The following is a 26,671-nucleotide window of genomic DNA, read 5'->3' on the forward strand; positions in this document are numbered from 1 at the left end:
TCTCATGAGTGCATGGCAAACCACGTGAGCAGGACACAAGCAGGTGCTTCACAACAAAGTGAAGTAGAATGTCAAATTAAAACTTTTGAAATTCAACTCTACAAATCCAAAGCTAAAGTATATTCAGACAGAACAGAAACAGGAAAATATAAGGAGCTCCATGAAGAACAATCCACGGATGCATATACATGCCAACATATACTAAACAAGACTAAGGAGTGCCTAGAAAGAGAAGACGGGAAGTTTCTCTCAAGGACTGAGCACAACAGGCCTATACTCAACACTGTAAGAACAAGGCCTGTCATGGAGCACCTTTCCCATGAAAACATTCACTGTAATCTGGAGTTGAACAGCAGTTTCATTCCAAGAGGAAGCTTGATTGCTCCTTCCTCAAAGCCATGGATTTTTGTCAAGAGCCTAGAGCACTACCTGAGCAGGCATCTCATTCAACAGCATACTGCCTCCATCTCTCCTGTTGATGTACTAGAACCTTCCCATCTAATAGCATGAACTAACAGTCTAATGAGAGGCCACAAGAGGCCATTCTGAAATGTCTCAAGAATTCTGCTGGACAGATCTACACTAAACATTATTCCAAAGCCTGTCCCCCAAGTTCCCTTTTCTTAAAAATCTTCACAATACTTTGGGATTTCACAGAACTTTCATTCTAAGAGGAAACTCATCAGTTGGGAGGCTGGAGCACCACCAGAGCAGAGTACATGTAGTCCAAACCAGCCAGAGCAGACTTAAAGATACCACCAGGGACAGCTCACAGTGACAGCCCCTGACCCAGTACTGCTGCTTCCTGTCCTGGCTGGTCAAGTTCCCCTGCAGTCAAAAACAATTGCAGACATGGCAGATCACCACACAGCAGATTAATAAACTGGAGGATCTTGGAAGAAATCCATGGCCACCTTGGATGACCTGAAGAAGACAAGGAGCAGCAACACGTGCTGCTCCAGCATGAGGATGCCTACCAGTACCAGCACATCTTCAATCCCCGGTCACGCTGGACTATGATAAGAAGCTGAATGAGATGCAGGTTCTTGCTCATGACCAGGACTAAGCTGACTCCAGAGTGCTTCATACTGGGGCATGGCATTGTTTGTTATGAAGTCTGCTATCTTGTGTTGGGCCTGATGGTTTGGATTGCTTCTCTCCAAGACATATCCAGGCTGTGGGTGTTGCTCACTTCACCCCAAAGATGCAGAGTGGGTTAAAATGAAAACATTTGCTAGGGATAAGTCTTCTGTGTCAGGATACAAGATACTCAGCCATGAGGTGGAGTACATACATGATCATGAAGATCCAGTTACTGACATGGGCAAGGACTCCCCAACCTCAACCTCTCTTGAGTTCACAACAGGGCTTCCCCACATGACTTTTTAGGAGAGCAGCCAGCAACAGCCCCCTAACTACCATGTGGACTTGAAGGTATACGTCGAGACTATGCAGCAGAGACCATGGTACCTAACCCAGGACCCACAGGGCCCTGGCAAGGTGATGACATCAGCTACCCTCATCTACCACCCGGCTTGGCAGAGCAATGGGCTTGAGCGTGTATGCACTCTAAGTAATGCAGCTGTGGATCCGCTGACAGAGGGTCCACCAGATGGTACTGAAAGTCTTCAACCTCTGTGCCAAGAGCCACCAGGTCACCAACTCCACAGTGTCCTTCCTCTCCCTGCAAAACCAGCTCAGGAACATGGGGCAGCCTTCTGGAGCTGCAGAAGCTGCAGCAGTTGAGGGAGTAGTCAGTGGAGCTGTCATCTGTACATGAGAGGCAGTACCCAGCACCCAGCTAAGAGAGAGCTGCTCAAGCTGATGCTCATGGGTGACCACTGCCAGTTGGCCCACTGGTGATGCACAAGAAGGCAGCTAAGGCTGGGCCACCACAGCCACAGTCCTCAGTACCTGGAGGTGCTGGACACCTGTCCCATCTGCTTGCAGTGCAGGATCTGGATGGACCTTACTTCAGTGCTTCCAATTCAACACCTTCTATGAGGGCTGCAGAATGCCACTGCAGCGGACCTTGTGAAGAAAGAGTGTGACTTCCAGTGTCCCCAGCCTCATAAGCCCATGTTCTTCTATGTGACACAGGGCCAGGAGGAGAAGGCCAGCTCAGCACCTCCTATCTGAACAGGTGAGTAAGACACATTGCCAACATCTGCAGGCTTGGAAGACAACCTGGAGAGCGGCACAAAAAGAAAACCAATCAGATTCTAGACTCAAAACATTTTGTTTACATGTACATTTCATGTATTTGGTTTTACCTTGGGCCCTTTCTAAACCCACAAATGAGTCTTTTCTATTTCCCGTGATTACCCAGATAAAGAATGAGGAAGCCCAGAAACGGGCACACAGGATGTGGATGGGCAAAACCAGTGGGGCCTTTATGGTGTCTGTGGCTTGCTTGGTCCCCTGGGTAGCCATTGGAAAATGTTGGTCTGGATTTGGAGCACCCCTGCCTAGCATTGCCTCTACTGGGGCAGAGGATCCCATCTCTGAAAGCTGGGTGTTGTCAGGACAGAAGCTGCCAACATGGAGAACATCACCATGAATCTGCTGAAGGCGGGTACCACACCTGACAAGATCAGCAGCATCACACCCTATGAGTGCCAGTGCTCCTCCCTGGAGCAGTCCATGTGGTGCAGTGGCTCCCTGCACACCAAGATCTACCAGGCATGCCCACTACACGTGCTCTGCCACCAAAGCCTGTGTGCTACATACTCACTGGGTCACATAATAGATGTTGACCTGTAACTTGGTCTGCATAAGGAGTGCCTATCACTGTCTGAGCGCAGAACATGTGCAGAATCATGAGTCAGCCAGCATCCTGGGGGGCCACGTGACAGTACATTGCTAGTGTCCCTTCTAGAGTCTTATGCAGTCAGGCATAAGGAATGTGTTCTAAAAGTCAGAACCAAAACATGTCTGTGTTTCGAAGTGATATCATTGGGCTTTTTATAGAGCAAACAGCAACCGCTTCAAGGTTAGTCAGGGAGGGGATCAGTTGGTGATGGCCACAGAGGTCACAGCATTGTGCCTTCAAACATCCAGGGGATACCCTCAAGTATGGTGACGGTGCAGAGTGCCAGTTCCTCCTCCAAGTGGAAATGGACCCAGATACAGAACCTGAGGGGCATTGTGAGTGCCTGCTCTTTACTTCATAGGTTATCTGTGATGATATGTCTGTACTTTTATCATTGAACAATAAGAAAACAGGCTGAGATGTTGCTCTGCAGCAGAGAGCTTGCCTAGTGTACACAAGGCCCTGGGTTTCAAACCCATGCACAGCAAAAAGAAAGAAAAAGAAGGGAACAATACCAGAACTCTCAACAGAAGCCCCAAATGTGGTGGTGGTGGTTAAAAGCCTAACTTGAGGTGTGAACTATTTAACACTTCCTGGTTTCAGCCACATTGTGAGTCAACTCATCATGGCAAAATCAAAGAGGTGACACTGCATAAGGATGGGACAGTGCTGGACTGCTTCACCTGTGGCTAGCACAATGTCTTCCTATTAGGCTTAATTATCACCAACTGATGAAGTAGTGGTCCTGCTCTACAGGTAACAGATCACTCCACTAGGCTGTGCAGGTGGATGAGAGCATCTGCAGGCTGTGGTTGGGGATGCTGAGGAGTTTTTAGGGTGTGTTACGTCTTTATCATGAAAACAAAGGAACAAAAGACACCAGTCTGGGGTGACTTATTACAGTGGCCTTAAGAAACCAGTTCATAAGTGAAGGTAAAAATAATTTTGAAATTCTTGGAAAGTGAGTAAAATATGAAAAAAAAACAATATATGATATTAATTAATATGATCTTAAGAAGGTTGGCAGTAAAGGAATGAGATTGATAAGAAAGTTGTGACAGCCTGAGAAATCAGGTTCAAAACAAGTAAGTGTGTGTGTGTGTGTGTGTGTGTGTGTGTGTGTGTGTGTTAGTTTTTAGATTTGGGGGTATTGGGATATGGTTCAAAATCTTAGAAGAGTCAATGGAAAGTAGAGCACTAAGATGCAAGAGCAATGAAACTATGGTTGATGGTTTAAGGTCTTATGAGAAGGGTGAAAAACAAAGAGTGCTCCTGAGTTAGGAAGAATACAAGACACCTGCTTGCCATTTACCCTAGCACCTATTAGTAAATGTTCAAGGGTTGTAAATTAACTGTAATGTTAGCCTAAGCAAAACATAAATAGAAAGTTAAGCCTGCTATGTCACAAGATAGAAACCATCTCATTGATTGTTAAATAATTCACTGTTTTAGGTGGCTTATGTTACTATCCATCCCCACCATTACTGCTATTAAAGACTTAACCACACTTCCAAATGAATAAAGAGTAATGCAATCCATGAAATATTGATTAGAGCGGTTAGAATAAAATGTGTTAGAAGTGTATTCTGAGTTCTAAAGAGCTTTAATTCTTAAAATTCATAATTAGTCATGCTTCCAAACTGGCCTCTGTTCAAGGCAATTATTTAAACATCATCCTCAGTGTGAAAAGGGAACAGCACAATGATTTTTAAGGGGCAGACATGATTAAGACTACACAACTTATGTCACCAACAAGGAAAACTCTACCCCAGATTATTTCAAACTTACTAAGTCAGAAGTTCAGCCCAACCCTTTCCTATGGTTTCAGACAAATCTTAACAGATTCTTTAACAGAAAAAAATAATTTCTTCATACCTTCAAAAATAGCAGAAGTATTATTGGTCCATGTCATAAAAGAATTGACACTTCCAAGAAATTGATGATTTAACTGTTCCATCCATACAAGTAACTCATTGCTCTAGAGCTATTCAGAAATTGAGGAAACTGTGATCCAAATGACCTCAGGTAACCTGCATATTTTTGTGGAAGCTGATGGGCTAAGCACAAGAGAGAAGATAGCATCCCTCTTTACGACTGGTCAGAGTACAGGGTGAAAGTTGTTGGAGACCAGGCTTGCAAATGAACCCTGGACTGGGAAATAATGGAGCTTGCAAAGTCTTTCCATAGTAAGAGCTTGCATAGCCTCTCCTACCAAAGTTTTCCCAGTACCTGGTGTCTTGACCTTTGTTCTCACATCTCCTTGAAGAATACAACCTGCTGGGTCTACATACCAGCCCCCTGATGCAAAACTAGATAAAGTACCAGAAATGTTAGGAGAGTCCCTGATGCCAGATTAATCAATACCTTAGACAAGGTGTCCTGCCTGCCTTGATGATTCCAGAACAGATGTGTTGTAATTAAGCTTCATTAGCCTTAGGAAAAGTAGCCCACCAAACCTCATTCCTTTCACCTTGCATCAAAAATTGTTAAAGTTTGATTTTTTACCTGAGTCTTTTCCTTGTACTGACCTATAAAATAAATACTGGCTCAGGTAGGTGCTCATGTTTCCCACCAGGAACGTGCAGTCTTCCTGTCCCCAGCTTTCCGTTTTATGCTTTATGTCTACATGTCTGTGTGTGTCTTATTTCTCATTCCCCACTGCTCTTAGTCAGGTTTATGCAGCATACCCATGCAGGTCATGGGCAGAAAGTGAAAATAGGTATATACTTGGGCTTCCTGATGAATACCTGCCAAAGATGATTTGGAGTGATGTCTTTTTCTATGGAGAAGACTTTGGAGTCATGAAATTAAGGGGATAACATACTCTGTACTTCTTTGTAGACAAATAGGTCCCCCCCCCCTTAGCTGCTTGCTGTTGAGCAAATAGGTAAAGGCAATAACCATACTAAGATATAAGAAAACAATGGTACAGGTGTCTTCTAAATCCATTATAGAGCTGAGAAAGACAGACATCTGATAGGACCCAGATATGTGTACACCTGCACATTTTACCCCTTCTGATAAGTAAGAAGGCTCTTTATTATCTCTGTAAAAGTCCACATCAGGAAAAAGCATTTACTATAATGAAAAATTAACTCTAGGGGCATCCTGAAAAGGAAAGCCTGCTATGAATGGGAGCAATCCCATTCACATGTACTAGACAGGTGATGGCTACATGGGGAATGCTGAGTTAACTATGGCCTTGCCTTTAACACAGATAATCACATAGTAAAGCAGCAGAGGTAGTGAGAAAGGTGGGCAATTTGAGACCACTCTGGATAGGTTCATTGAGGTCACAGATACAGCTTGGAGCCTATATAGGAGGTCATTGGGAAACCAGCATTCCTTGACTGTATTCATATGTGTTGGACTAAAAGTCAAAATGCACAAAATGACCCCATATATAGACCTACTAGGATCATATTTGCCTTGAACTGTCAATACCTACCACTCAAAAAGAATTCTCTCATGAGGTGAAAACTAGTTTAATAAATTAAAGAGCAGAAGCAATGGACCTTCATACTAAATTCATCATCTTGTTATCACCTCCATTCCCCAAATTTAGGGTTTTCTTTCATCCATTCATTGATTCAACAATTATTTATTGAATATCAACCATATGCCTTACTCTGTGCGGGCACTGGAGATACAATAAGCAGACTAGACAATATTCTCATCTTTAAGAAGTATATAGACCAGCAGTGAAAGCAAACATTAAACAAACAAATGTTCACCTACGTAAATTAAGACTTTCAAGCTGGGAAAAATAGAAGGTGGTATCAGGGAGTTATACTTTACTATGGGATAATCAAAGAAGACAAAAAATGGGAAGCAGCAAGTGAGGTAAAGAGAAGGGAAGACATTTCCAAATATAGTGAGAAGCCTGTGTAAAGAACAGAAGAAGCTTGACATGTTCAAGGAGCTAAAAGATGGTCAGTGGGTCTGCCCCACACTCATCCAGGACAGGAGCAGCCATGCTGGAGTAGTGTGAACGTCACCAGGTGACACCAATGGCCACAGACCAACCCCCCACCCCCCACCCTACCCCCAACACAAGAAAAGCAGCTCATTTGGGAAGTTAACTGCTCCCTCAGAGAGTCTTGATTTCTCAGAAGGGCTCTGTATTCTCCCACTTGGCTGTTAGGTTAGCCATTTTTTGTCACTGACCAATACCTGAAGAAACAATTTGAAGGAGGAAGGATTTATTTTGGCTCACAGTTTCAGAGGGCCTGTGGTGAGATACAAACATCATGGACAATGGGCATTGCATAGGAAAGTTATTCAACTAATGACAGCCAGGAAGTTAAGAAGAAAGAGGAAGAGGAAGGATACACCCTGCAAAGGTGCATCCCCCATGACACACTCCATGTAGTCCCCACCTCCTATTTCTCCACTACCTCCCAATAATGCCACCAAATTATGATTCCATCAATGGATTAACTCATTGATGAAGTCAGAGCCCTCATGATCCGGTCACTTCCAAAAAGTGCCAGCTCTGAACTCTTGCATTGGAAACCAAACTTTCAACACATGAGTCTTTGAGGAAATACCTCATATCTAAACCATAACAGCTACTCAGGCTATTTACTGGTCTGCTGGACTGATATGCAGCCAGATTAAAGTCAATGATCACTATATAACACAACAGCAGATGGCGACGTGGGTCAAAAATATAGAGTAGAGAAGGTGGAGGAAGTGTCAAGCCTGGGAGAAAAACCTAAATTCAGTTTTTGACAAATTAATTTGTAAGGACCATGAGACATCCAACTGAAAAGTTGGTATTTGTATTTGAAGCTCAGAAAATAAATCTAGGGAAACTTTATAAGTGTAAAAATCAAGGCAACAAACAAACAGTAAAAACCCTGGCTAACTTAAACAGAAAATAAATTTATTAAAAAGATACTGGACAGCTCACAGAATTTCCAAGACGTTTGGAGAGACAGACTCAGAAAATGAGTCATTTGATCCACCAAATGACTGTCATGTGAAAATCATGCCACTAGAACTCTCTGGTGAGGTGATGGTGGCCTTCACAGCTGGCCCCAGACACTGAACAAGGCCACTGGTTCCATAGGGTTGGCTGCCCCTGAAAGATGCTATCTGGGAAAGATACCCAGATAGCGTCTTTTCATCACTGTGGCAAATACCTGAGAGAAACAAAAGGAAGAAAGATTATTTTGCTCACAGTTTCAAAAGTTTCAGTCCATAGTCCTATTTTAGCCTGAGGACAGGCTGAACATCATGGAAGAGAGAGTGTGAAGGAGCACAGCTACTTGTCTCAGGAAATAGAGAGGAGTAACAGGAAGAGCCAGAGCCAATATATACCCTTTAAAGGCACACACCCAGAAACTCACTTTCCCCAGTTAGACCTCACCTTCCATGATTACACTATGTCTCACTATTCTGTTCAAAATTTAAATCTACCGGGCGGGGGGGGAGTGAGTGGTAAGGGAGGGGGTGGGGGCAGGGGGGAGAAATGAACCAAGCCTTGTATGCACATATGAATAATAAAAGAAAAATGAAAAAACAAAAAACAAAATTTAAATCTACCAATGGGTTACAGCATTGATTAGGTCAGAGATCTCCTTATCTACTTGTTTTTGGAAAAGCCCTCACAGAAACATCTTTCTAATTTCCTATGGATCTCTAGATACAATTAAGCTGAAAAATCAAGATTAAACAATATATTCCTCATTGAAAAAACTTTCAAACTTTAAGAAAATAAAAATCATAATGACTTTTCCAACTTAGACACTTTAAAGCAGTTCAGATTTTTTAAAATTATGAATATTATTAGAAATGACCCAAACAATGTGTGCACATGTGAAGAAAAGAATAATAAAAAAATTATGAATATTATGAACAAAAAATGCCATGGAAGTAATTGTAAGCATTGGTTTCTAAGCTGTTTTTGCTCTTGGATATATGCAGTATTTTGTAATTTTAATTTACATCAAGTTGGTCTCCAAGTACTATCTTTTGCCTTTTATTCTGTCTTTGATTGATAAGGAAGTTTGAAATTTGTAGCATGACTTTAAAAATGTGTCTATCCATGTGGTTAATCATTTTTTGTCATCTGTAGTACTAAGTCCTCCTATGCATTTCCCAATTGCCAGCAGAGAAAATAAAATTAAGCATCAGGGATATGTATCTTGGGTAGAGAAAAGCTACTATAGGAACAGATCAAATTATTTAGGCAAGTGAGAAAGTAAAAGAGAGGAACAGAACAGGATGGGAAAAGAAAAGAAGAAGTAGAGTTTAGAAGTTTAAGATAAAACCCTGCAAAACCAGCACGAGTTTTCTGTGAATAAAAATTATGAAGACCTATGCTATGAAGATATACTCCATCTGAAGTCTATATGGCACTTAACCTTGAAAATAAGTCAAAAATAAAGCTAGCGTCCCTCATTGAGAGTACACTGATTTGAACAGATGAGTGTTGAAGTAAATTCTCAGAATCCCAGCATAAATGCAACCCCTCAAGGTGGCATTTTCCATGATCTCTCCCACTTCAAAGCTTTCTATAATTAGGTATGCTCATATAGCTGATAAACTATCCAGTAGTTACAATAGCATAAAAAGAAAAGAACTGGTAGAAATTCATATAATAATTAATTGGAATACCACATGTATTGTCTGGATATACTTCGTTAATATCCTTTACTGACCTGTGACTCTTTTAGCAATTATCTGCAGATCTTCAAAAAATGGTGAGAATTTAATTAAAGGCGAATAAAAAGATATGCCACATCTTTTGTACTAGAAATAAAATGCAGTCTTATACCCTATGAAAAAAATTGTTTGAACATTATGATAATAGTTAAAATGACAAAAAAATTGTGCACGAGGGGGATAGACCACCCTCTTGCCAAGTAAATGTACTGTTCCTAAAAGTAATACTTTCACTACTACAGATACATCCCATTTAAATTTCTTTTCTTTAGAAAACCTATCTGCATGTCTTAGTCCATTTTGTGCTGCTATAACAGAACACCTGAGACTGAGTAATTTACAATGAACAGAAATTCATTGACTCACAGTTCTGGAGGCTGTTGAGTCCAAAATCAAGGTGCCAGCATCTGGTTAGCTGAGGACCAAGGCTGAATCCTCACATGGCAGAAGGTGAAAGGGCAAGAGAGCAAGAGAGTAAACCCACTCTCATGAGCTTTTTATAAAGGCATTATCTACTCATGAACACAGAGCCCTCACCCCACCTAGGCCCTTCCTTTCATTACTGTTACATTGGGGATTAAGTTTCATACATGTGAATTCTAAGGAACAAATTCAAACTGTAGTGCTGCAGACATAAATCCTCCCTCATCCCCCCATCCTGGACTTGGAATGCTTGGTACCAAACACAGTAGAGTCCTCCCTACTGTATTTTTTCAATAATTCATGATGTTTTCAACCAATTCTTGGTGCTGAAGCAATTTTGGTGTTCCAAGTGGATACAAGGGAGTTTCTCAGTCTCCCTAGACATGCTGTAGGAAGCTTCACAGAAAACAAAAGGGAGGCCCATTAAGTGTGGCTTGGGACTCCTGGCCTCACTCTGATTTTATGTTTGCCACATCAGTTCTGGGGTGTTAAAAAATTAAACACTAAATTAAGTGTAAGAATTGAAGTTTTAAGAATTAAATAAGATGCTTTACTAGACAATTACCAACACCATTGCTGTGAATACTAGAGTTTTCTAGAAAGCATCTTAAGTATCAATTTTAAGGTCCCTGGTGTACATACAGGATGCTAGGATACCTAGGAATCCAAATGCTTCTGGAGAAGATGGAGGTCTTTTTCTACCACACACCTGAAACGCTGGCCTACCCGGGATGTGGATCTCTAGATGAACCTCAAATCTAAGGTTGTTAGTTTGACAAATAAAAATACAGAATGCTCAACTAAATTTGAATTTCAGAAAAGTAACAAAAGTTTAGTGCAAGTACACCACACATGATACTTAGAACATACTTATCCTGAAAAATTACTATTTATCTAGGAACTGAAATAACAAGGGCATTCTGGTACCTTACCTGGCAACCATACTCAAGTCAGACTTAGCTTGTAGATCTGCCCTCAGTGGTGACCACATAACCACAAACAGCCAAGAGCACCTTAAAAACGTGAGTATTTCTAATACCTAGGAAGTTCTGCCTAGATAGCAATCCCAGTGGATCAGCTTGGTGGTGTTTCAGGAAGCTCTCTCTGAAGATGGCTTATTACCCTCTTACTTCTGGCCTATCTGATTTAGCCATGGCTTCTGAGTTACTGACTTAAACTCTTTTGATCTGCCTACTGTCGCCTTTTTCCAGATTCATCATCTCCCTTCCAGTTCCAGAGCCTCCACGGAACTCCTAAGTCATTTCAGTTCTTCGTGGTTATTGCCTAGATATAAACAGGGCTTCTCGACTCCATAGAGCAGAGTCCCCAGTCATCAAATTTCAGGCCACGTAGGAACCCCAATATTTATCACTACTTCAGATCCTGAGACTGATACCATTCATATTCACGTAATTATTTTTAAAACCTAAAAGAGGACCTAGCATGGTAGTACCCGCCTATACTCTCAGCTACTCAGGAAGTGGAGATAGGAGGACCATGACTCAAGGTCTGCCTGGGAAAAGGCGCAAGGCCCTATCTACAAATCATACTAAAAAGCAAAAGGACTTGCGGTATGGCTCGAGTGGTAGTCCACTTGCCTAGCAAGCACAAGGCCCTGAGTTCAATCCTCAGTAACAGAAAAAAGAATCCCAGTTTGACACCTGGGACCAATCCTATCTATAGTCATAATTCTTTTAAAAATCAAAAAAAGCTCAACATGATCCGCCTCAAAGCCTGTCACTCGCTGACCTTGTACTTTCTCAAACAGCACCTCCTCAGGAGGACTTCCCGAGTCTCACTGATTACAGTCACACACACCCCTCCTCTGAGCCCTGTGGCCATCAATCTCTTTCTGTTTCTCTCTCTAGCACATATCCTCCCCCCTTTAAAATGTCAAATATTCACATATTCAACTTGTTTTCTGTCTCTCTCCACTAGTGTCAGCTTCACAGGGGCACTTGTTTTGCCCATTTTGTTCAGTAACTAAAGCAGAACCTGATATGGAAGAGGCACTAAAAAATATACTTTTGTAATGTTTCTTTTAGTAGATGAATTACCAAAGGCAGGGTTATTATCTTGGTTTTTTCCTGTGGAAGATTTCTTGTCCAGTATCTATGCACTGGAATCTTATCTTCCTCCCCCGCAAAGTCTTTCCATACCATGTATCCCATACCAGACCTGAAAACCACACACAGTTTCCCCACCTCAACTTTCTCTCTGTCCACTTAAACTTTCTTCTAACACTAAAGTCCAGAGTCATCTGCTTATTTTTCTCTTCTGACACTTACCAGTCACAGCAGAGGCTGCACAGCCTCCTTGACATCTTGAGATCGAAGCAGCAGAGGTCTTAAGATGGTATATTTTAAAGGTCGCCCACTTTCTAGTCCCCGAAGGCTTGTTTCTGTGTGTACCTGTTTGCAGGTTATCCACCCATGCCAGGGTTTAGCGAATCAGAAGACTGTCATGATTTTCAACTTTCATACTAGAAAAATAAAATGACTTTAAAATATAGGCATCATAACAGAGCACTTACATTTTAAGGAATGGTAGTATCCTAAGAGCTTATAATATAGATACCATTAGATGGATAAAGGCAAAAATGATTATAGTATAGTCCCTCTATATGGTCGTATATACAGTCATTCTGGAGCTTTTACTTCTCAGGACCATTTTGTGGGATACTTTATCATAAATAGTGAGATATCTCTTCTCTTGCATCTATATGCTTATATACATACTCCATGTATATATTAGGCAAAAAAAAACTTATGGTAGGATATTTATGAGGTACTATAGTATCAAAAAGGTCTTTCACTAAAACAATCACACTGGGAGATTCTGAAAAATGAGATGCCAGAAAATAGAACAAAAAATCTTTAGAACATCAACCTCAAAATGACCTAGAACTTTTGTAAGCATCCTGTACATAATCTCCAGAAACTGTGATATGCAAAGGCGAGAGGCGATTTTTCTCAGAACTTCAGTGCTTCTAGAACCCACTAAGATTGGGTCGGCAATCAACCTCAAGATGCCCAAAAGAATAAACTCTACAGGGACAACATTGTGAATATCAAAGAGACAGAATTTTCTCAAATATTCACAACACTATCCCAGTATTTCAAGCAGAGTACTTAATAAATTCCTATGGGACAGAAGAATACTGTTCTTGGTAGACAGGCATGTTTTGGTCACAGGTTATTTCAGATTTCCAAAGCTCCAAACATTGGAAACTTCTTCAAACATCCCCAAGGAAAATCTGAGTGTGACTTTTTGTTGCTTTAATCATTCCTTTATGTGCAATATTTGTCTTTCTGTAAATTGTCAAAGCCACTTACATGAATACAAAATAAATTTTGATTAGAGTTTAGGTAAACTAAACTTCTAGAGACATTAATCTTTGTCTGAGGCTTTCTGTTTTCTTATTACTTCTACTAAACTCTTTATACAAAATTAAATTAGACAAATTAAAAGGAAATTGAGGATATGTTTGCAACATCAAAATAAAAATACTGAAAAAACATCCAAGGAAAAAACTTCCTTCCACCCCTTATTTGCCTAAATCATTGACAATGGAAATTTTAAATTTTAAATTACTGGTGATAACTGCAGTTTGGTTCTACTTATGTGAAAAAAAAAAGCAAATATGACAATAGGAAACAGCTATAGTTAAAAGTTAACCTCTCATCATAAATATAATGCTAAAGCTTTCCCATGGTGTCTGGAATTATAACCTTGAATTCAGCACAATTTGGTTCGCCATCAATTCCTAGTTAAACTTACTAAAAGCATATAGCAGTCATTAGAGTAGTACTTCAGTCAGGACCATCAATATAACATTATAGCAAGGCTCCAACACATAATATTGAAAAAATCATTTTACCAGCATTCTGAAAATAAAGATGAATTCTATCATCCATATGTTTTCTGGTCAGCTTGCAGTTGGCCAGAAAAGCAAAGTTTTGTGTGTTTTTTTTAAATTGGAAATATGTGTTCAGGAGCCAGAATTATGACATTACCTGAATTGATCACAAATTCTCTCTGTAAGTAAAGTTCCTACCAGAAACAAAGCTGAAGTTTAGGCTGGCTAGGGAGGCTCACCCCTGTAAATTCTAGCTGCTTGAGAGAGAGTGAGCAGGAGGATTGCAGATTGAGGACAGCCAGGGCAAAAAAGTTTGCAAGACTACATGTCAACCAATAAAAGCTGGGTGTGGTAGGTGAGCCTGTCATCCTTACTAGGCAGGAAGCCTAAATAGGAGGACAGCAAGCTAGGCAGGCCTGGGCATAACACAAGAACTTATCTCAAAAATAACCAAAGCAAAAAGAGCTGGAGGTCTGGTTCAAGTGGTGGAGAGGCCTGCTTAGCAAACACTAAGCACTGAGTTCCATCCCTAATATCACACACACACACACACACACACACACACACACACACACAAACACAAAAGTGGAAGTTCAAAAGTAAAGCACATAAAAACACATTGTCTATTGTACTTTATATTTTGGTGGTATTGGAGTTTTAGCTCAGGGACTCAGGCTTTAGGTATCCCGCAATGGTTCATTGTGATTAAAGACTTGTTCTCAAGAGTGGTACAGTTGGAAGTGGTACCTTTGGGAATTGGGGCCTGGTGGGATGTCCTCAGGTCATTGGGGCCATGAAGCGTGCCACCCCTCAATAGTTCTTGTGCAACTTCTTGAGTTATTACCAGAAGACTGTTACAAAAGGAGCAAGGCCAGCCCTGCCCATCCTTTTTCTAACTGAAGTGACCATTTGCTCCTACGATGTTATCCTGCCATGATGTGTCACCATCCACTGTTCTCACCAGAGGCCAAATAGAACCACCCAGTCTTGGACTTTGACCTTCCAAAACTATGGGCTAAATGAAGCTTTTCTTCTTATAAGTTAGCTGCCTCAGGAATGTGTTTGCAGTAATGCAAAATGGAGATAACAAAGGAAAAAATCAGTGAAATTGAAGATGAAGTGGCTGAAATTATCCAATCTGAATAACAGAGAGAGCATAAAGGAAAAAAAATGAATAGACCTTCAGGCATCAGTGAGATAATAGCCAAAGTTTTATGCCATGTGATCAGAATGTGAGAAAAAAAAGAAGGGAGTGTGGTAATGAAAATACATTTGAGGAATCAATGGCTGAAATTTCCCCAAATTTGGCTAGAAACATAAACCTACAAATAAGAGATAAATGCAAAGAACCCATGCTGACACACAGTATTCTAATGGGTAAAAACCTAAAGACAAGAAAAAAAATCTTGATAGCAGCCAGAAGAAAAACAGTGAGTTAACTGAATAGGAATAATAATTCAAGTCATTGTATATTTCTGAAATATGGTGACATGTTTTTTATATTTTTGAAAGTTGGTAAACACAGAACTCTACAATATATCAAAACATTCTTTAGACATGAAGGTGAAGTAAAGACATTCTCAGGTGAAAGAATATGAAGAAAATTCTTAGTAGAGCTTCTCTACAATTGCTGAAGCAAACTCTTAGACTAAAGGGAACAACAAGAAGGAAATTTGCAATAACAAGAAAAAATGAATAGCAACAAAAATGTTACATATCTTTGTGAACAAACTTAACAGATCATTCTTCTCTGAAATTCTTTAAAACATATTTACATATTTGACTACTAAAAATGAAAACTGACTGATGGGGTATAAAGTGTAGATATTATCTGTAAGATACCCAAAGCATACCAGGAGTGAAGAGACTTAAAAGGTGGTAAGATTTTTGCATTCCATTTGAAGTAGTAAAATGTTGATTAAATAACACTATGAAAAGTTATTTGGGTATTATGTAATCTCTAGAGTTATCACTAAAAATTACACAGAATCATTTAATTAAAAAAAATACATAATTTAAGACAATGTTAAAAACAATCTTCAAGTACATGCCTATAATACCAACTTCTCAGGAAGTAGAGACATGAGGATCATGAGCTCAAAATCAGCCCTGGCAAAGTCAGCAAGAGCCTGTCTTAAAACAAAATAAAAACAAAAGGTCTGGGGCATGGTTCATGTTGTACAGCCATTAAATGGGCTTGAGTAAGACCCTGGGTTTCATCCCCAATACCACACAAAAAAAATCTTCAAATAACCCAAAGAAGGCCAGAGTTATTTGGAAGGGAGTTGGGCAAAGGGAATAAGAAGAAAACAAGAAAATGATACAGGTAAATCAGAACATATCAATAAGTGAATTAAATGCAAATATTCTTAAAGACACTACTTAAGAGATACAGATTATTAATATACATTTTTAAATAACCCAATCTAAGCTATCTACAACGAACTCACTTCAAACATAATTACATGGGTAAATTGACAATCCTAATCAACAAAAAGCTAGAATGGCTATCAAACAGAGTAGATTAAAGAGAAAAGAAAATTACCAAAGGTAAAAATCAATTAATAAAAATCACCAATTGATAAAAGGACAAATTCACAAGAAGGCATAGCTATCTTAAATATGCACCCATTTTTAAATCAGTTTCAAAATATACAAAGCTAAACCTACCAGAACTGAAAGGAAATATACACAAATCCACAATTGTAGGTAAAGGATTTTAGTCTTCTCTCTCTCTCTCTGTAACTCCAGAACTAACAATCAGAAACTTAAGAAGAATGCAGAATATTTGATAATGACACTAACAGCTATCTGTAATAGACACTAACAGAATATTCTCTCAACAACACAGTGTTTTCAACTGTATATAGACCTTTCACAATGATAGACTATGTCCTAAGTCATAAAACAAATTTGAGGACATTAAATTGAAATAATAGTATATAGTCAAAACCACACAATCATTCTGGAAATCAGTAACAAAGATAACAGAAAAAGCTATAGGCACTTGGTACTTTAAAAAGCACTTCTAAATGGTCATGGATCAAAAAAGAAAATAAATTATATTGTACTGAATGAAAACAGGAAAAAGAAAAGCATAATAAAGTTGGTGTGATGTGTCAAATATTCCTTAGAGGGAAATTTATAGAATTACATGCTTATAAGAGAAAAGAAGAAAAATCCCAAATCAATAACCTAAGCCTCTGTCTTAAGAAACTAGAAAGGAAAAAAGCAAAATAAAGCTAAATTAAGTGGAAGAAAATAATAAATCTGGGAGTATAAACCAATGAAGTTAAAAATAGACAAACAGTAGAGAAAAATCAATGAAACCAAAAGCTGATTTTTTCAAAGTTCAATAAAAGTGATAAACATCTAGCAAGAAATCAAGTAATAACAAGAGAGAATATAAATTACTGCTATCATAGACAAAAGTATGCTGACTCTGAAGAAGAAGCTGGGGAGGAGCTACTCTTGATCTGAACCCAGAAGAGGATAGCAGAGCCTCCACCCAAAATCAAAGCCAGGGAAGTCTATCCAACTGAGACCCAAGGATACATTTGCAGAAGAAAGTCCTTTACTAGAAAAGTTACTCTATAAAATTATAAATAAATAAGCTACTCTGCAAAAGAAGACAATAAATGAAAATTTAAAATAGGGTTGAAACTACCAACAGCAGAATAAATCCAGCAGAAGAAAGAATTTCTGAGCTCAAAGATAAGTCTTTCAAAATAACTTGGTCAGACAAAAATAGAAAAAAAAACTGAATTTATGAGACAGCATTAAATAGAAAAATTTTTGTATTATGGGTGTTCCAGAAGAATAGAAGATAATAGGCATAGAAAAGCAGTTCAATGAAATAATTGCTGAAACCTTTCCAAATCATAGGAAGTGTACAAATATCCAGGTCCAAGAAGCTCAAAGAACACTTATAATAGAATTTGACAAAAAAGACCTCCTGAGTCATGCTGAAAACTACAAGAAAAATAATTCTAAAAACAACAAGAGAAAAGTATCAAATCACTTATAAACATCTCCATTAGACTACCAGAAGAATTCTCATTCTTTCCTTACAAGTTGGGAAAGAATGAGATGATACATTCAAAGTCCTGAAAGAAGAAAATGTCAAATGAGAATACTAAACCCAGGAAAACTATCTTTCAGAACTGAAGGAGAAATAAAGTCTTTGCAAGGCAAGCAAAAACCCACAGAATTCATTAACACCATTCTAGACCTATGAGAAATGTTTAAGGAAGTCCTACACTAGAAGCAAAAGAAGACTACCTACATGAAAATATGCAAAAGTACAAAATCACTGGCAGAGCTAATCACCAACAGAAAGAGAAAATAATCAAATCCTATTGATACAGAAAAACTCCAAACCACAAATACTAGCAATAAGAAAGAAAGGAAATAAATGAAGGTATATAAAACAACCAAAAAAATTAACAAAATAAAATATGCTTTTTTTATCAATAATTACATTGAGACTGGACATTGTGGCTCAAGCCTGTAATCCTATCAGTTTGGTATATGAAAATCAGGATAATTATGTTTGAGAACAGACTGGCAAAATGTTCACAAGATACCATCTCAACTAATGGCAGAGTGCAACTGAATGCACCTGTCATCCCAGCTATCCTGAGGAGCGCAAATAAGAGAATCACAGCACAAGCTGACCCAGGCATAAAGTGAGACCCTATCTCAAAAAGAAGCAATGTAAAAAGGGCTAGCAGAGTGGCTCAAGTGATAGAGTTCTGCCTGGCAAGTGGCCCTGAGTTCAAGCTGATACTGTCAAAAAATAACCTTGAATATAAATGGGTTATATTTCCTAATTAAAAGATACAGACTGGATTGATGGACAAAGAAATAAGATCCAACAATTTGTTGCCTACAAAAAACTCACTTCACCAGAGAAGGCACAAATAGTCTGAAAGTGGAGAGACAGGAAAACATATACCACGTAAACAGAAACCAAAAGCTAGCAGGAAGAGCTATTAATTTATATCAGATAAAATAGACTTTAAGTTAAAAAAAACTTTTTAAAAGAAAGACAAGGTCACTATATATAATAAGAATCATTTCACCAAGAGAAAAAAACAATTGCAAATATGTATGTACCCAGCATTGGAATACCAAATAAAAACAAGAATTTATTAGATCTAAAATAAGAGATAGGCTCTAATACAATAATAGTCTGGGGCTTCAACAACCCACTCTTAACATTAGAACATGCAGACAAAAAAATCTACAAAGAAACCTCAGAGTTAAATAATGCTAAAGACCCAATGGACCTAACAGACATTTCATCAAATGAAACAAACAAAAAGGAAAACACAATATACCAAAACTGATAGAATAGAGTCAAAGTAGTACTATGAAGGAAATTTAATGAGTGTGTACATAAAAAGAGAGAAAGATGTCAGATGAGCAACCTAACAATGAAACTCAAGAAATTAATAATCAAACCCAAATCAAAATCAAACCCAAAATTAGCAGAAAGAAAAAACAAAGATCAGAACATAAATAAATGATCTATAAAGTAAAAGTGCAAAAGATCAATGAAGATAAACAAAATCTTTAGCTAGACAAAGAAAAAAAGGCTTAAATAAACAAAATCACATATGAAAAATAAGGTATCACAATTGATACTACAGAAATACAAAAGATCTTTAGAGAGAATGTTTATTTTCCAACAAACTTGAAAATTTGAAAGGGCGAATTTCTAGATGCATATAAACCACAAAAATTGAACCATGAAGACATAGGATGCCTGACCAGATCAGTAACTAGTAATGAGACTGAACCAGCAATAAAATGTATATCATCAAAGAAAAATCCAGACCCAATGGCTTCACTGCTGAATTTTACCAAATGTTAACAATGACTGGAATTTAATGCAAACCATCTGTATAAGTTCACCTCTTCTTCTGGAAAGCTCCCTTTGGCTACTTCAGTCCTTCACATAGATATGGAGAAAGTTACAGGACGATTTAAAGTGTTCCTAAAAGCTTTTCTTTCTCTAAAATGCCTCTCACCTCATTGATTTGCCATGGCTTATCAAATTATCAAAACTAGAATAATTTATTTGGGTTAAACATTTTGCCCATAGTTCTCCTATTAGATGCAAATATGTTATTGACTGATATTTGTGGCTAATGTTCTCATATATCCTTGGAAAATTACCTATGATGCATGTATTCTAGCAAGGGAACTCTATTCTGACAAGGGAGAAAATGATCACAATACTGCAACAAAGGTAAGATATAATCATAAAGGTGGTGAGGACTGAATCTTGAGAGCAAGAAAAAATTGTGCTAAACTCAGAAGCAGCCAGAACCTTTAAGGAAAGTGATAGCATCCTCTTCAAGTTCAGAAAACAAAGGAGGTGATAGTGAGTAGGGTCACACATAGCCCCATACAGTAGCTATGCAGATTTTAACAAGACTCCCCAACAATAACAACCAAAAAACACTTAAAAAGCGCACATGGGCACAGACTACGAAAAGAGCAAGTACAAATAGGTTAAGATGTTCCATAACTCTGTCTCTTATAATATAATCACAAATGATCCTGAAAAGAAAGAAAAGGGCAAAGGCAATGAATGAAATCAATTTGTCTCTAAGGAAACTGTCTAATTAAATGATGGAAAGAGGACCACATAGCCAAGGAAAACATAAGAGAGTAAAAACCTTTGAAACAGTCAAAAGGGAAAAAAATATCCAGAATGAACAGACACATTTTCAGAAGGTAGAACTAAAAATATATAAATAAATAAATAACAAGGTAAGAATTGAACCAAAACTTGGGGCAGATGGTAAAATGTTAACAGATGCAAAGAGAAGGCAAAACATCCCACTTTTCTTTTTCTTTAAAATTCTTAAATTCTATTCCCCTCATGCAAACTGAGAAGTAAAAAGGTAATCTGAGAGAACTGAAGCCAAGGTAGGCAAGCAATTAAGTAAAGGAATGTAGGGGTTTTGAAGGATCTTCTGTCTCCATTCCAAATGAAATATATTCCACCATGCATAAAAGAATATGCATACTTGACTGCACATCATGGGAAATGAGAGAGGTGAAAAAGGACTAAATAAAGATTGTTTCCATTTTCAAACCAAAGGAAAACATTAGTTGTAGATACAATGTGGTTGGACAGAGATTAATTTCCAAGAAAACTCTAAAATTATTTGTTAAGCCAATGATATATGTGCAGTTTAAAATACAAGTTGTTGCCAAAAGGAGTCAGCAAGCGTCTAAGAGAAGGTTGCCAAAAAAGTAATTCATTGTTTCTGCAAAGACATTACATTACAGTCTTCCCTCAGAATTTCCCATAAAAGCCTACTTCTAATTGTTTAACTTTCAATTCCTCTTAAGAGCTTTTCCTAGACCAGCCCAGTATAAAGTGTTCCTCCTTCCTGACTTCAGGATTCTATCATCATTCACCACAGAAGAAATGACTTACTATCAGGAATTAACCTTAAAATACCTTCCCCCTAAAACAACCAAAAAACACTGAGAGAAAAGATGAAACAAGAGTTACAAAATGTTCATAATGGTTACATGGAAATTTGTTATACTGTCTCAACTTGAATGTTTGTTTCAAAATTCCCATCATAAAAAAACATTATTTAAAATATGTATTTTTCCACAAAACTAATATATCTAAACAGAAGTCTTATCTTATGCATAATTCTGGGGAGTTCACGTAACGTTTAATCTATTCCGGATTAAGAAATCTTGACATAGTGGAAGAAAGAAAACATTTGGGTATAATCTCAAGGAGAAAGCTGTAGTAAGGAAACAAAAAATTGCTGCATCCTCCAAGAATTTGTGCTCCATGGTGTTGAAATCCTGTTGCTTGTCAGCCTGTGCAAATATGGTCTCAAAGGACTATACCCAACAAGCACCCTAAAGCAGGGCACTCCCAGCAGAGTAGTCAGCCCTATAGACAGCAGAATTACAGTGGTCACAGCCAGTCAACAGACACTTCAGGCTCTGGCCACAGAGCTTATTCTTGTGCATCAATTGAAAATGAAGGCTATGGAACACAGTCAGCTCTGCAGGGATACAGCCTCCTTGGAGGACCTGACAATAGCCAATTCCTAGTTATCTTATGGACAGTAGTCCTCCTACCCTGGCTGTGTCCAGCAGCTAGCTCCCAGAAGCACCTCAAGAAGTGATGATGGCAGTTCTCAGAGCAGAAGCTATGAGCAGCCACAGAATAAAGATGAAAGCCAAAAGTCTGGCTATGATGGACAGCAGCAAAGCTCCTGTAATGCCCCTCAGAGATATAGACAGCAGAACCAGTACTACCATAACAGTACAGGTGCCAGAGAGTGGTGGGTGCACTATGGTCAAGATGAGTACTCCTTGAGTGGTGGCAGTGATGATTATAGCACTCAGGATCAGAGTGTTGGTGTTGGTGTTGGTAGTGGCTAACAGCAACCATGGGACTGTGGTGCTGTAGCACAGTCGGTGGCCCTGTTTAAAACCTCCGCAGTGGTAGCTATGAACCTAGAGGCTGTGGAGGTGGCCATGGAGGCAGAGGTAGAATTGGCAGAGGTGACAATGGTAGCTTCAATACATTTTATGGCCCTCAGGATCAAGGATTGCAATATGATTCCAAACAGGATAATTTAGACAACACCATCTTTGTGCAACACCTGGGCAAGAATGCTACAGTTGAATTTGTGGCTGACTACTTCAAGCTGATTGGAATTATTAAGAGTAATAAGAAAGAAACCAAGACAGCTCATTAGGAACTTGTATACAGACAGGAAATAGGCAAGTCAAAGGGAGAGAGATGTCCCCTTTGATGATCTACCTTCTGCTAATGCAGCTATTAACTGGATGAATAGTAATGAATTCTCTGGGAATCCTAACAAGGTCTCATTTGTTACTTGCAAGCAGACTTTAATCAGGGCAATGGTCTTGGAGGCCAAAGGTGAGGAGGACCCACTGGCCACAGAAGTTATGGAGGAGGTGGTGGCGATGGTGGCCCGGGAGGTGATGGCAGTGGAAGACAGCAATGAGCAGGGAACTGAAACTGTTCAAATCCTACATATGAGAGCACAAACTTCTTGTACAGAAAGGAATGCGATCAGTTTAAAGTCCCTAAACCAGACGGCCCAGGAGGGAACCAGGAGGCTCTCTTATAGGGGGTGGTAACTATGGAGACAATCCTTGCGGCAGTAGAGGAAGCTATGATAGGGCAGCTAACAGGGCTGAGGTGGGGACAGCGGGGGCTTCAGAGGGGGCCAGGGTTGAGAGGTCAAAGGCAGCTTTGGGCCTGGCAAAATGGACTGCAGGGATGAGCAAAGACAGCATCAGAGGAAGAGGCCATATTCTGGAATAGCTTTTCTTCCTATACCAAGTGTTACCCTCATTATTTTGTAACCTTCCAACTCCTGATCACCCATGGAGTTTGTGTGTGTGTGTGTGTGTGTGTGTGTGTGTGTGTGTGTGTGTTGGATTATGTAATTACAACCATACATCTGGTTCCCATTAAAAAATAGCATTTTAGAGAAAACAGAACTAGAGAGCTGTCATGGGAGCTGTGCAGATTTTACTTTTTCAATGGGTTGGACGGAAGGAATGACATAGAAGACAGGAGCTTAAACTTAAAAAGGGATAGGAGACAAGTGAGATGATAAGGTTAAAAGAAAAAGATTATCAACAGACCACATTTCTCCATTAAGTGCAACATTTGGAGGGTCCCAGCCCATGGTTACAAAACTAGAATTAGTACATATGGTATTTCTGATTAGTCCTGATGCATGTTCCATGTATGCATGTGTGTATATTTTTAAATTCTGAAACATTTTGCTTAAAGACACTTTGTTCAAAAAATTCTATTTTGCATCTTATTGTAAAGAGAATCCTTTTTTTTCAAAACCAATGTTTACACTGTTTCGACAATGTATTAGCTAAGGCCTATTTTCATGATGAGGTTTATTTAATGTTGCTTTGTAGCTAGGCAGAAATTTTAAAAGTAAGCACAGAATGTTTACTTGTCTGCATCTCTCATTCAACTGCAACTCCTCCCTCATACAAGAAGTTCACTTCCCATACTCACCACTGATCTCCAAACACGACCTGCCTGGTAGGCACTCAGTGAATATTTAATTAAAAAATAAAGGAGGCCCTGCTTCCATGAATGGTAGGCTGATTTATATAAACTGACCCTTCTACTGAGGACAACTAGAAAACTTGGATTCTCTTTAAAATATCTCTTTGGAGGTATTGGACAGCAACAAGACTGTGAAGACTTCTAGAACGAGGATCCTTAGGACAGCATGCTTAGCAAGTACAATGGTTGATTTTATGTCAAGTCACCTTGACTAGGCTAAGGGATGACTAGAAAGATGGCAGTATATAATTTCTGGATGTGTCTGTGGGCTATTTCCAGAAGAGATCAGCATTTGTATCAGTACGATGAGTAAAGATGATTCCTGTAGACAGGAATCGAACATCCCAGTAAAGATTAAATAGAACATAAAATCAGAGGAAGGGCAAATTCTGCCTCTCTTCTTGCATTGGAACATCCATTTCCTCCCGCCTTTGGGCATTAGTGCTTCTGGTTCTTGGCCTTCAAACTCCAGACTTACCCAGAACCCCACATTTCTTAGCTCGTCACACTCAGTCCAGAACTGACACCATTAGATCCCCCAATTCTCAGACCATTGACCTCAAACGGAGTTAACACCATCAGACTTCCTGCATCTCAGTTGCAGAGAGAAGATCTTGAGACTTTCAGCCTCCAAAATCTCATGAGCCGACCCTTAGAATAAATATTCTAAGACATACGTACACACACACACACACACACACACCCTGACTATTGGGTTTTTTTCTCTCTAGAGGACACTGACTAATCCAAAAAGTGAAGCCTGAAAGAAGAACAAGGAAATGATTGCTCCTATAACCATGGCATTGGATAATTACACTTAAGGGAGGAGAAAAGTTAGTGATTTGGAAGAAGCATGAGGAATACTTTCAGGACACAGATAATGTTCAGATAATCATCTTTAACCTTGTTCGTGTTGTGATAAACCATTGTACTCTATACCTCTTCTTTGTGCATTTGCCTATACATTTGCTATATTCTAAACCAAACAAGGCTTTCTAAAAATACTCTTAAAATATAAATAAGTGAGGCTTGATAGTGTTAATAATTCGACATTGGAAATACTCCAGAAATTAGAATAGGAGAAAGCATTTCATTCTTGTCATTGGTGTCTCCTCTCTGCTTTAGAAAATAAAGTTAGTGGTCTCCAAATGGGTGGTTCTGGTCTATGTGAGCCACCTTCACAAGGCACCGCAAGGAAGGACAGGTGAGGACACAACAGGAAGGTGAAGGTGCTGCTTAGGCAAGGTATGTTTTTCTTTATGCCTCCCTGCCTAAGAGGCCAAAAAAGAAAATGTATTTTTGTCTTTATACAAAGGTAGAAAAACAAGCTTCCAGACTGATAATTACAGCTTCCTATACACTCAGAATAACCCTGGTTGGACAGTGATATTGCTCAGAAATGCAAAAGTTTCCAAGTTAATCCAGCAGAGAGTTTTCTGCTAGCATTTCAATCAACGATGCAAGATAAAAACAAGCACGTGTGCAAAGCACTGTATGTTTCCAATACACAAATCACGGCCATGGGGGATGCCCACAAATCCATTTGTTGCTCTTAAGGTGAATCTTTGGGGAGTTTTCATTAGCCCTGTTTTGACTGCATTGAGAAAGAGGCTTTGGAGGGCCTATTAGAGAGCTTTACAAAATAATCTTTTGACAAGCTGCTCTTCTACTGGACTGTGGAAAACCCAACAAAACTCTGACTTTTCATTTTGATCCCTTTTTGGTTTTGTTCACACACAAGCTGCCATTTCAGAACAAGTAAAGTCCTCTGCAGCTTATCATAGACCCTCTCTAAGCACTGTGGGGGATTTTTCAATTCAACTTACTTTTCTCCTTTGTAAGGATTTAAACTTCATCAGGGACTGACAGACACACACTGCCCCCATCAGGCCAAATCACTCTGCAAAACTGAATTCTTTGGAAGAAGAGATAAAAAACTGAATATAGCAAGTATGTCCAGAAAAGCAGATGGAATGCAAACTTCTGGGTCCCACCTGGACCCAAAGAAGCTTATTTTAAAATGAATCATTCTTTAAATAGATATTTAAATATTCAGTTCTCAAGCATTGACTCTAATTCTGATACCACATGCTCAATTGTCTTATATCCTCACTTTCAATTTGGCGAAGAACCTGAGAGGAAAACAAAACAAAACAAAAACTACCCTTTCTGTTCTCTCTCCTTTCAATTCTTTAATTCTTCATGAAATCAAGTTCCAAAACAGAACCTTGTGTAATATTAATGCTCCTCAGTACTTTTTAAACAAGAGCTGCATGCTTTATTATTTAACTTCCCTATATTGTCTTAGAAAAATATGGATTTTATGAATAAGTCTATGATGGTGCTGAAGGTGAAAGTGACTCGTTAGTAATATGTTGAGAGGTTTTTTTTTTTTTTTAGAGAAAACTAATGATGGTAAATGCTCTTTTAATATTTGGGAGTGCCTATCCACATATGGCAACATGCCAGCCACTATAGGAATTCATCCTTCATGTCAAAAAAGCCCCCATGACCTACCTAAATTTCAGAAACTTCCACATCTATCATTTGTTAGAATAAAATATTAAGTCTGAAATGTAATCTCACAGAGAGTAATAGCATATTAAACATACTAAACTATCTCTTAAAAGTATATAGGTACATTTTAGTGGAAGAAGAGAGAGAGAGAATTGAGGTGGTCTGGCAGTACCACAGTGACATTCATCTTGCCTGGAATGATCTGCTTGGAGATCTCAAACCACTTTTCAGTTTTCTACTCAAACATCAAATCCTAACTTAT

The 26,671-nt window shown here is 38.9% G+C and overlaps 2 pseudogenes; both read left to right on the plus strand.

The window, feature by feature from the left end:
- The first annotated feature begins 1,204 nt into the window (after nt 1-1,204).
- Nucleotides 1,205-1,805, plus strand: LOC141422679 (regulator of nonsense transcripts 1 pseudogene; annotated as a pseudogene).
- Nucleotides 1,806-2,556: 751 nt separating this feature from the next.
- Nucleotides 2,557-23,159, plus strand: LOC109680714 (RNA-binding protein FUS pseudogene; annotated as a pseudogene).
- The last annotated feature ends 3,512 nt before the right edge of the window (nt 23,160-26,671 follow it).

The sequence above is a fragment of the Castor canadensis genome, chromosome 4, assembly GCF_047511655.1.
Source record: "Castor canadensis chromosome 4, mCasCan1.hap1v2, whole genome shotgun sequence".
NCBI classification, from domain to species: domain Eukaryota; kingdom Metazoa; phylum Chordata; class Mammalia; order Rodentia; family Castoridae; genus Castor; species Castor canadensis.